Source organism: Dendrobium catenatum, unplaced genomic scaffold (assembly GCF_001605985.2).
Source record: "Dendrobium catenatum unplaced genomic scaffold, ASM160598v2 fragScaff_scaffold_621, whole genome shotgun sequence".
Lineage (NCBI taxonomy): Eukaryota > Viridiplantae > Streptophyta > Magnoliopsida > Asparagales > Orchidaceae > Dendrobium > Dendrobium catenatum.
In genome coordinates, this window is record NW_021319083.1 from 2,609,264 (window position 1) to 2,622,874 (window position 13,611).

The following is a 13,611-nucleotide window of genomic DNA, read 5'->3' on the forward strand; positions in this document are numbered from 1 at the left end:
CGGCTTTGAAAGAGACATGCCGCATCAGGTGAGGGCTATTCTGGCGGCTATGTTGAGTTTTCTGAGTACCGCATGTGGTCGCAAGTCATTGGAGGAATGTAACATGGTAGAGTTTATTGTTTAGGTTCGCAAAGGCATACGAGGGGATGACCTCCTCTACTGCATACAGCTTTGCATCCAGTTCACATGAGTCCTTACATGCTCAACAAATAACTACCCTTCAAACAAAGCTAGAACAAGTAAGGAAATCACAAGCTGATTGGCAAGCTCAGTTGCAAGCACAGGTTCAAATGTAGATGCAGATGCAGGAGCAACAGAATCAGTTGTTGGATGAAATGCATAAAATGAGGGAGCAGATGAGTGGAAAAGAGATAGCTCCAGCTGAGGAGGAGTCCACAGATTCATAGTAGTTCTCTTTAGTCATATGAACTTGTTTATTTCTGTGAACATGTGTTATTGAACAATATGTGATGTTTTTAGTTATTTGATGCTATTGAACAATGCCTTTACATGGATATTTATGTTTTTGAGTATATATTGAAGTTGTTTATATCTGTTATGTGTATAGCTGTCTTCTGGAAGTGTTTTTGTTTATGTTTGCAGGTGTGGAAATGCAATTGTTGGTTGGGAAGGAATTTTTTTGTTGTCAATGCTACAGGTTTCTGGCAGATTTTGCGTCAGAAATACGACGGAAATGACGATACAACGAATCAGTACAATCATGCCATCGTTTATTTGGACGCCAGAAATTTTCGGCGCATTTTACGGCATCCATTCCGCCTGCATTTTTTGGCGTCCGTTATGTGGCATAAACAAGCCGTAGCTTATTTACGGTGCATCTACGGCATTTTATCTGCTGGTAATCTCCGGCGGATCCATACGACCTAAACTTCCGGCATAGTTATCACCAAAATTTTTGGTTGAAAATCGCCAGCTTTGCTAGCATTTTTTGCGCCAAAGATGGCGCTGGAATGTTTTCCGACATCTTGAAAATGTCGGAAAGTTTTTTCCTACGTGAACCAAATCGATGCACGAAAATCTGCCGTAAATGCGCCGGAAACCCAGGACTTCCGTCGGATTTTAAATGTTACCGGCGGATTATATCCGCCAGTAATAGCAGGTTTTCCTGTAGTGTTAGTACATTTCATACCCTATACCTAGGTTTGATGTATACTAATTTAATATTCCTAGTTATCCTCTATCAAGGCTCCATATTACACCTAATTTTAACTATATATATGACCACTATATATATAATTAAGATTTCGTAATATTAAAAATATTATTTTAGTCCTATAAATAATTTGAGAACTCATAAGTATTATATATGATATTTACATTATCAATCCAAAACTACAGAAGTTAGCCAGACATGGAGTAGGAATGACGTAAACTCATTTTAATTAATAGCATGATAAAAAAAAAAATACAAGATATAGATATAACCAGAATGGTTCAAAAAATCTCCTCTACACTTATTTTTACTTACATAATTTCTTCCATAAATACAAGCCAAACACTCTAATAATGGTATCAAGTACTTCCCTAAATTCACTTAGTTGTCACTATAAGGGAAATTCAAAAAAGCACTTTGAATTGTACTGAAATTATCCAAGTGATTAAACTCCCTTACAAATATAACATAATGACTATTTATAAGAAAACATAAAGTAGGCAATTGGCTCTATGGCGCTTAAAAGAGTGGCGCCACTACGCCAATGAATGAACTAATGTCGCCGCGCAACTATTTTGGCTCCGCCACAGTGCTTGTTGATATGGATCTATTACTTAGTAAATAGTTGCATCATTTTGCTACCATGTTATGTCCTTGAGAATTTACAAATGCTAGTGCTGACACTGTTGACTTTCAAATGCTACAGCACTAGAAGGGTAATTTTGGCATCTAGCAATTATAGATTGTGATGCTACGACATTAGAAGACAAAGAGCATTACACTATAAAGCTGACTATTTTAATGCCACACTATTTTTGAATAGAGAGGTTGGTGCCGTAATGTCGATATTATGGCGCTCTGGCTATGCCTTTGATAGTGCTACGACATAGATTTGTCTGATGCCGTAATGCTATATGAGACTTAGAATTTTGTGTCCTTTTTATATTTTACATGCAAAACACAACATAAAATAACATATTTTAATTGAAAATATAACACATAAAATAATACATTATTTAGACTTCTCACTAGTTATATGATTTTAATGTATTAATCTGAGTTTGATAGTTTTTACTGATGATTTTATTTCACCACTTTTTATATATGTATTTACTGATTGATAGTACTGATATAATGATTGTTTTATTGATTCGACACCTGATTTGGTTTACTAATTTCACCACTACAGTATTTTACTATTTATAGATTCTAATGCTATTGTAAGTGAGCTTTACTATTTCTCCATTAATTCATGGTCATGTAATTACTACTGTTGTGATTTAATTGATGATATGCATCTTTCTTCTTTATCAGGCATTGAGTTTAGTTGTAGGATTTGGTTATCTATTAGGCTCTTAAGCTCATTATATATGGTTAAATGGTTTAAGGTTAAGGCAAGGGAGCATGAGTGTGAGATTTATCAGGATCCTTCATGTTCATGATTATATAGATTTTGAGTAGTGTATATAATTATTTAGAAATAAATATATATTAATATTTTAATCTATAGTTTTATTTTTTCATGTATTTATATTAATAGAAAAATTAAATAGCGCTGGTTGTCATGTAGAGTTCGAATCCCACCGGATCCTGCTCGGACGCAATCCCGCGCTGCCCGCTGCATTCCCGCCCTGACCGACTACCTGGACGCCCGTGCGCATCCGGTGGGATTCGAACTCTGTACAATTCAAATTCATGTTAAGCACTTAACCATTTTGCTGTAATGCAAAATATGTTTTATTGCTTCAAATTTTTTATTTAAACTATATATTATCTTAAAATTAGAAATCATTTTAAAAAATGGAATTATATTAAATTAAAATTAATAATAAATGTAAATATTAAAATTAATAATTAAGTTCAACTAAAGTATTATCATTAAAATTTAATAAAAAACAAATTAATAACAACATAATTTATTAAAATACTATTAAAATGAAAAAAAATTTTAAAATAAATTAAAATTTAAATAATAATTTAAAATTGAAATCTTTAATTAAGGAAAAAATTAACTTAAATTAGTTAAAATTCTTTTTTGGTTAAATCATTTAAATAAATAAATTTTTAACATTTTATTTAAATTATTTAAAAGTCCCCCGGAAATCTAGAAAAGCCAACGGAAAAATCCGCCGAAAAATTGACCACCGGAATTCCGTCGGAAACTGCCATAAAATCGCCGGAAATTTGACCGCCGGAAAGCCGCCAGAAAATTTCAACGGTAAAAATGAAAAAATGGAATTTTGATTTTTTCGCCTGTGTGATTATAGTCGAATTAATCACAAAATCTTGTAAGAGAGAACAGAGCAAACAATGTCACAAGCTACGGTAGCCAAAGCCCTATACTTGGCCTCAATTGACGATCTGACAACTACTATTTGCTTCTTTACATGCTAAGAGACTAAAGTGTTACCAATAAAGGCACAATATACAGTTGTGGACCAGCGATCCATGAAATTTGTAGCCCAATTAGAGTCTAAAAAAGCTTGAAGAACTAGTGATGATTGGAAAATCCATAAGTCGAATGCATAGTACCTTTAATGTAGCGAAGTAATCATTTAAGCAATTGAAACTGAAGTAGCTTTGGTTTATGCATGTATTGACACAAGTAATTGACTGTAAATATTATGTATAGACGAGTGGTAGTTATATACTGCAAGGATCCCACTGTAGTGAGATAGAATTCAGGTTAATAATAAGGAGCAGATTCAATAGTAGGCGGATGTTTGAGAGGTAAGGGTGTATTAACAAGTTTGCATTCATACATTCCAACTTTTGTAAGTATATCAGTGACATATTTTGATTGACTGAGGTGAAGGCCACTACGTATGACTTTCAAGCCCAAAAAATAACTCACGGGATTAAGATTACACATATTGTTGTGCGACTGAAGAGTTGAGAGGGGATCCTTAATAGCTGAACAGTCATAACCAATAAGTAACATGTCATCCACATATACAAGAATATAAATGTGAACTTAACCATGATGATACAAGAGAAGGGGAGCGTCTGCCGAACTTGCAACAAAGCCATATTCAATCAAATATGAAGAAAAGGTTGAGAACCATTGCCTCGATGCTTGTTTAAGTTTGCAAATTGCTTTCCTAAGGAGACAAACATGATTTGGATATTGCATATCAACAAAGCCAGGTGGTTATTTCATATATACCTTCTCTTCAAGTTCGTTATGCAAAATGCATTAGAAACATCTAATCGAAGAATGTTCAATTTTATGTAACAACAATAGTGAGAGAAAATGCGAATTGTTGGAAACTTTGTCACAGGACTAAAGATGTCATAAAAGTTGAGGCGTAGCTCTTGTTTGAAACCATGAGCTACCAAACAGAGCTCTGATATGATGTTGAAAGGTGGAAACTGCAGGTGGCAATAAAAAGGGAAAAAGTAAAACATGGAATGTATGGAAGTAGAAATTATGTATTAAGCTTCCTTAATTATTTCATGTGAACAGTAAGACTCATTCTATCTATATACTGTTAAAATCATATATTCCTATAATCAAATTACTTAAGGATGTACGGTGAGGATTATGACTACAGAGATTTAGCAGCTGAAATCATATACTCAATATAATTATATATTTTTAATTTTTTTAATGAATATTAATAATAAGGTATTTTAAAATCTATATATGTAACTGTCCTCACAATTAAGTTAGATATTTTCCCCAACAGTATCTGACCATTGTAAGTACCTTTTGGCATGAGCCCTTGCGATCCCAATTATTTCCTCCCACCCAAAAAGTCACCCACGATCCCTAAAGCCACACATGCCGTGGGTCCCATTTGTCAGTCCGTCTGAGCACGTGGATTCCGTTTAATCCAGTCCTTGGTTCTACGTCAAAGAAATCACCACCGACCGTTTGCGCTAGATCTCTAACCAACTGCGTGCCGGCTTCTTTTGCCGTCTTGTATCTGGCATGTACCAGTCTCGGCTGACACCACGTCACGTGGCTTCGTTGTATTCGTCTCGAAGGTCCCCCCACATCGCATGGTTCTATTTACTTCGTCAATGCAAATGTTGGTACTGTTTTATTCAATATAGCTATAGAAATATTACATTATAAATAATAATTTTAATATATGAGCTTTTTTTTTTCTTCTTCTAATGTTGTAGAATTGACGTTTGTATGTAGCTCATTTTGATGTGTTGGTTATGAGTTTTGACTAACTAATTGAAAGATTTTTGAATTTGATGCTTAGATATATGATGTGTGTGACAGTTTGCATTAATGACTCAAACGTATCCCTCTCCCGTTAGTAGAAAAAAACGTAATTTGAGATGAATAAAATAGCATTGAATTGCTTCAAAATTATGAAATTATTACTTTAACAATCCTCTCTAAGGCTATTATGTTTGATTCAAATATTTTCATTGGTGCTATCATAATATTAATTATGAGCATATCTTGACATTAACGAGAAAAGAAAAGAGTGAAAGAAAAAAAGATGAATAGAGAAGCTAAAAGGAATTTTGATAGATTAAATGAATTTAATTTTTTTTTTACACACATTAGAATCACTTGAAAGCTTATAAATTTTTAAATTTTTTGTTGTGTTTATTGAGATGAGTAATTCAACATCCTTAATCTTGACTGACCTATCTAATCTAGAGATCATTTTGATTATTGCAAAAATAATAAGGATAAAATACAAGCTCACATGAAAAATAAATATGCACACACAATTAAATATCATTTGAAATTGAATGATCTAAGCCCATATTTAAATTACTCACATTGATATAAAAAATTGAGTAGATTTTTTTAGTAAAGGGATTATGGGTAACCTATATAAAGACCCTTTAGGCTATGTGGATTGAACACATACCTATATGCACAAATATTTTTTATTTATACATATATAACTAACTTTATAAGCAAATTTATCAAAATTTCAAGTTTGCAGTGCATGACTCAACTTGATCAAAATAACTAACAAATCACAAGTCACTAGGGCCTCACATCATACATATATAAACTCATAAGCTCCAAAAATATACTTATATATCATGCTTGATCACAAAGGCTCTTACAGAAGTAGCTGCTCACATAGTCAAAATATGCTCGTAATATAGGTGAAAGCTCTTATTTTTCATATCAAAATACTACGTAAGAGTATTCTTTTAAAGATCACTTGTACTCTCGAAATTTGATTATTTACTTAATTCTTTTTTTCTTTAAACATGATTTATAATTCATAAATAATTTAAACTATGAATGAAAATTAAATATTTTATATAGCATAATTATTTTATTTGTATCAAGTCATTATTGTTTATATTACTTATTTTAAAGTCTAAAAGTATTTTATTTATTTGCTAACAATATATAAGTAATTTTTATGCTCCTTAAAACATAATCATTTCTCTAAAATTCTTCAACATCATGAAATAGTATATTTGTTATCAGCTAATGATTTCATGATAATCTTATTCTTGAAAACGTACAAGAACTAATAAATTTATTGATATTTCTAAATTATCCATAAATTTTAGAGAATAGAAATGGATACATCAAAATGCATATCATAAGTAAATAAATTTAAAATTAGGCTACATAACTTAATAATATTAAATAAAAGTGAACAATCTTAATAAATATTTTGCATAATAAATTTTGATGATCATAAACTAATTCATGAACAAAGATGGATTGTGAACCCTCTTAATTTTGAAGAATTTGGAAAGATTTTCAAAATATTTTTATTTTGTTAAAACCTTCTTTTCTCGGGCTATTTTTCTATCTTCCAATAATACTAACATGAAAGCTTTCTATCTCTCTCACCTCATCACTAACTGACTTCATAAAATCATTCTTACATGATGAAGAGTCATGATTCTCTCATATTTATAAGTGAATAGAGTCTTATGGATGAAGAACACTTGATTTAGAGAAGGGAGAAGTGGAAATGAAAATAAATAAATTTATAAACTCAATATGCATGAATTCCTACATTTTTTAAAGATATTTGTATGAATTTAACATGTAAGAAACTTTGCACAATGATTTGCATGAATGGAGACACATGTTTTGGAGAAGGCATATTGACATACATGTAATTTTCATTCCATGATAACTTCATTAAATTTTGTTATGAAATCAGAAAAATTAAATAATATTAACCATTCTAAGTATGTAAAATTATAGTTTTTTTTTTAATTATAAGGAAAATTAAATGAAATGTAATTATGATATGAACAAAAATTATAATTATAATTTTTAATGAGGGCTTATGTGGTATATACATGTACCATTAATTTCATTAAAATCACTTTTGATAAAGTCATAAAATTTCTACATTAATATTATTTTCAAAATAATTGAAATATTAGATATAAATATAATAGGTACATCTAGAAAAGAAATAATTATTTACATATTCTCAAATAAAAAAAAAAAAGCAATAATTGAAATTTAAACATGAAATTTAAATTTTAACTTTATTTCATTTTTATCTCATCTTTATATGCATATATTGATATGTCATCAAATAATTTTTGTGATAGTGCACGAATCTTGAGGCAAGTTTTAATTGAAACTTTCAAAATTAAATAATGGACCATCCATGTCAAGTTTGAATGAGAAAACAATGCCTTTCATCATTTTTCTTTAGGAAGAGAAGGAAGAAGACGTGCTCACCAGAAACCATCAAAGATAGTATCATTTTGATTTTATCTAAGCATGTTGAGATCAAAGGCTTTTAGGACAAAGCGAAAGATTGGAAGTAGAAATACTCCTTTGTAAAGTTGACCAAGGGTTGCTTAATTAAGATAAATCCAAGTAAATTTATAAAAAACATAGTAGCTCATATTGATATGTTGGTTGAAAGTTTTGGCTATCAACAAAGAGGTCTTAGGTTCAAGTCTTTCATATGTTATGTGCATATAAGTTTTCCTTAAATGACCAAAATGCCCCCCAATAATAATAATAATAAAGAACAAGCTTACTACTCATTTCTTTCATGTGGATGAGCACGAACAATCCATAATGTAAAGAATAATGATTTGGACTATCACATCTATATTATTGAGAAGATAATAAAGTGATATTCTGAGTTGTTAGGTTCTCTCTTTTTATTTATACTATTTTCCTTTTCAGTTGTCCTCTAAAATTTTTTTCCTCTTATTTATAATTGGGGTGATTTATTTTTTCATTTTTTAGGATCCTAGAAAGTAGAAGAATTTTTAGTCTCTATCACTTTAGATAAATATATACCCATGATTGAAACACATAATGATGTAATTTATGCTAATGCACAAAAAATATCTTCTCCAGCCTCCCCCTATATGTGGTTGCTACAAAGTTCATGCTTAGTCACACATTACTATATAACTCCATTAACTTAGTTATTATAGGCATAAAGTGGCCTTCTTCATCCCATCAACCTTAAGGTTGGAAAAACTTCTCAAAATTTAGAAGGTAGTCACATATCAAAGTTAAGTAGTATGTATTGGGGTTTGTCATGTAGTTCTACATGTCTTGCCAACAATTTTGGTACATACCACTATTTTCTTCCTTGGTGCCCTAAGGTAATAATTCTCATTACAGGAAATTCATTAAATACCAGCGAAACTTCTGGTGGTCATTTGACCGTCAAAAATACTGACGGTTAAACCGCCAATAATTAAGAGTAAACCACCAATATTATCGACAATCATTTGATTGCCAGAAATTTTGTCGATTTGATGCTTTCAAGTTAGTATTTATCAGTGGTTTAGTCATCATTTTTAAGTGAATTTTTTTTGGCAATTTCAACCGCCGGAAACACCGTTAGAAAAGACCTTAAAAATGAACGCCCACTCTTTTTCCTCATTTCTTCGCCTGGCTCATTTCATCCAAAGAATGCCTGCGCTCGTAAAAATCAGCCCTAGATCTCCATCTCATTTGTTTCGTCCAAAGAAGTCGCTACCTTCCGTCGTCACCAGATTGACCTTGACTGCTAATCCCTTACATAGCCGATTTTCGCCTGCCCGCCTTACGTGAAAGTGATTTCCATGTGTCTCCTTAGTTTTTTTTTAATCTTTATGCTCAAACTATGCATGCCTTTTAATCTTCATGCATCTTCTTAGCCTTAAGCCCATATATTTTTGCTTTAGTCATGGATGTTCTCACTAGCCATTAGCATGAGGATGTACCTTAGTGTATACTTTTTGCTTGTGATATTCCCTAGTGTGGTCGATCTTGACCATCGACCCCTTCACATAGTCGATTTCCACAAACAGGCCTTACCCGAATGTGATTTCCATGCATGTCCTTAGTTTTTTTTTTTAATCTTTATGCTCAAACTATGCATGCCTTTTAATCTTCATGCATCTTCTTAGCCTTAAGCCCATATATTTTTGCTTTATTCATGGATGTTCTCACTAGCCATTAGCATGAGGATGTACCTTAGTGTATACTTTTTGCTTACGATATTCTTCTTGTTGATAAGATTAGAGAGGGAGTTGAAGGTAAACTTAAATTATGGAGGTCAATCTTAGAGCCTAAAGGTTTTCACTTGAATAGATCTAAAATTTAATGCATTGAGTGTAATTTTAGTAGTAATATATATCTAGTGAAGGAATTGTGACTTTAGGCGATCAAGTCATTAATAAGAATATACATTTTAGATATCTTGGATCAATTGTTCTGAGTGATGATGAAATAAATGGGGATATTATCAATAGAATTCAAGTTGGATGGTTGAAGTGGAGGAATGCATAAATGAGGATGCTCAGGTGGATGAGTGGATTTACCCTTAGAGATAGGATACAAAATGATCATATACGTGAAAAGGTTGCAGTAGCTCCATTGGAATATAAAATTAGAAAGAGTCGCCTTAGATGATCTGGTCTCATAAAACAACAGCCTTTCGATGACCTAGTTAGGAGAGTAGATGTATTAGATGTAACCTAAGTTAAGAAAGGTAGAGGTAGACCTAAAAATACTTGGTTAGAAAATATTAGAAATGAACTTTTTTTATCTAAATAAAATGAGAATTTGACTCTTAACCGTACACAAGGGAGAAAAAGGATTCATATATTTCCTACCTGAATGCATTTATCACACCTTTAAGGATGCACCTTATTTAATAATTTATTTTATAACTATGTAGGCAACATTTTTTTTTAACATCCAAATAACTATCAAAGAAGAGAGATATTATATGTATCATAGATTATTATCAAGTCCAAAAGGATTGATAGATAAATTTATAGAGTGAATTGAGACTTTTATTCAAGTTCATGTCAAGTACCTTCATTTTATTCTGATGGAATGTTTAGATGTTAATACTCAAACACTACAGGAAAAGAAGCCAATACCGGCGGACTAAATCCGCCGGTAACAACAGAATTGTGCCGTAAATTATTGGTTTACGGCGTAACTTTTCCGTCGAGCTTATCCACCGGCAAAGGCGACGCAATTTTCGTCGTACATTTGTCTGCCAGAAAAATCCGACGGTAATAGGGCATTTTCTTGTAGTGAAAGCACAAAAATTAAGCATTCCTTAAGCTCAATGATGTAAAGATTGATTTATATCATCGGGGATTTCTTCCAGGATACTGGATTTGGACCTTACATGGTGTGTATGAGCCACATAAGGCTATTCATATAGGTCCATTCACAACTTTTGACACAGTCGATGAAGATCAATGAGTAGACTGTATGAATAACTTATTTTTTATGCAATAAGTCCTAATTTAAGGGCCAGTATGAAAGAGCCACCAAACCCATAAACATACAAATTATTTGAATTACTACATGCTCATCAAAAAATTAATTTGGGATGGTTGCACAACTAATTCAAAATCATCGGTTCCTTTAGGATGCTAAGTGTCAAAATTAAATATAAAACTCGTGATTATTTCAATGACTTCATTAGTCTTCTCAAGAAAAAAAAAATCAATTGATAATTAATCTCTACAGATTTATATGTGGTTCAGAGAATTTTAGGTATATTTATTTGGTATTACTTTAAAATTTTTTATTTCACTTGTATTAATATTATTTGTTATGACTATATTTTATAGAAAGATTTTAGGTGGTTGTCTGAGTATGGTACGGGGATCAGAACAAATTTTTAGATGAGAGGTTCTAATCATATTAGGGACATGTTCATATATATTAAAAAGTTTGAGCAATATTCATTATGGTGAGGGAGTATAAGATGATTTGAGCAGGCCTTGGGTGATCTCTAACTTTACTGAATTGAGAGAACATAATAAGCAAAATAGAACATCTGACTATGAGGGTTTATGAAGCTCTCTTTATAATGATAGTTTAGTACCTCATGCTGAACATAGAAGATGATTGGTAAAAGATTATTTCATTTAGTTTTATAAATATATGTGCATTATATTAGCCATATTTTCTATTTACATAAAGAGTATCTTGGGTGAGAGCAGACACCACTGGAGTTGCATACGAGGACTCACCAACATCAAGTTGATCATCAGTGGGTTGATGAGAAGGTGATAAAAGCTTATGTGAGTATAATTTTTTGAGTAATAATATGAAATAAATAGAAATTTCATTTTATAGATTTATTCTCGTAGGATGATTTTATATGACTTTGAGATAGTTAGCAGTCTACTAACGAGGGATTATCATTAGGATTGCCTTAATATTCTAAGTATCATGTATGGTTAGAAGTTGTTGGAGAAAGAAGAGGGGAGGGTTTATGGCTTAGGTTTATAGGAATATGCTTATGAGGGCAAAACATCTACTTTAGCATTTTATGATGTCAGTGGAGCTGAAAAACTATTAGATAGAGAACTGCTGCCCTAAAAATACAAGTGGACCTGCTATCATATTGATCTAAAAATCAAAAGAAAAATGAGCAAGAGCCTATACCTGAATCACAAGGAAGCGGGGACACGTACGATGATTAGTTATTGCTACTTGTTTGAAGAACTATTTGATGTATTTTGAACACATGAATGTAAAATAACTTTTTTATGTTTTAAACATTGTTTTATGTTCTATTGTTGTGACTTGTTTTGAACTTTAAATATTTAATTTTTTGAACTACCAAAGTATATGTTGATTGTGGATGTTAGCGTATTTCATATATTATGTTTTCAAATACCTGAGTATATAGTTAAAAGTATATATTTTGTTTTTTAAACTATCTACAGGTAATTGTGGAAATTTGCTCAATTTTTTTTTTCAATTGCTATAGGTTTCTGCCAGCTAACCGACGGCTAAACTACCAGAAACTTTGATATCATATGATAATAATTCACCTTCAGTTATTTAATTGTACCACCGGTAATAACCGGGGGCTATTCGGCAGTTTGGCCGCCAAAAACACTGATGATTTTGATCACCGGTTCAACCGATGGTAATGACCGACGGTATTTGCACTATAATCTTTTGGCGGTTAAGTTTACTTGCGATTTTGGGTACATTAATTTTTCGGCTGAAGTTGCAGACGAAAAAATTTACCACAAAAAAATTGTCATCATTAAACATTTCCTACGAGGTTTATACCGGCTGGTTTTAAACCACTAGAAATTGCCTCCATTAATGAACGATTTTTCTGTAGTGAATCGATTAGAGCATTAAGCAAATATAATAAAACATATGATCTATACAAACACATATATTGTGAAAGAACACAATCTTTATCCTCGTCGACCTAATCATGTTTGATAATATATGCAAGCCAGTTGCCCCAACACTTACAGTTATATGTATATATAGTTTTAATTAAACTAATCTAAATGTCTTTTCTTTTATATTTACTCTTCAAAATTTAGGCCCCAACAAAGAGATGTTGATCTACCACCTACTCCAAACAATCTCATCTTTTGTTTCAGTTAGTTTCATTTGATTTACTTCCAACTAATTAAATCTAGTGTCCGAGCATATATACATGTGTATGCAAAATATGCCCAATGAATATGATGAGATTCTATGGCTTCAAGATAACCTATGCAACAAAAAATTATAAATAGTTAGAATGACCTTAAATTTAATATTAATAAAAATTCGTAATGTAAAATATCTCTTACTTGTCTTAGGAGCAACCCACTAGTTTCATCCCTACAAACCTCTATGTTGTTTGTTAGCAATTGTTGCACTCATTTTTCATTCCACATTCACACTAAAGTTATTTTCCTTAAAAATGAAGGAATGGTTACAAATGCATGAAATTGAATAATTTAAATCCCTAAATAGAACTTTCAGCTCAAACTCATACCATGAAGTTCCATAGGATAAGGTATATGTATGGTTGGCCTTCTTTCAACTCTTTGTATAGGTGCGACAAAATTAACTAAACCTTAAAAAATATTTGAAAAACTCAACCAAATCCTCACTTAATGGCAAGCATTATAGAAGAAAATTAATAGTATATATAGATTTTATAGAAGTTAGAAGAGAGAGGTTGAGAGGGAGGGCAAATGGCTAGCCATCCCTCTCAACATTTGAATCACAA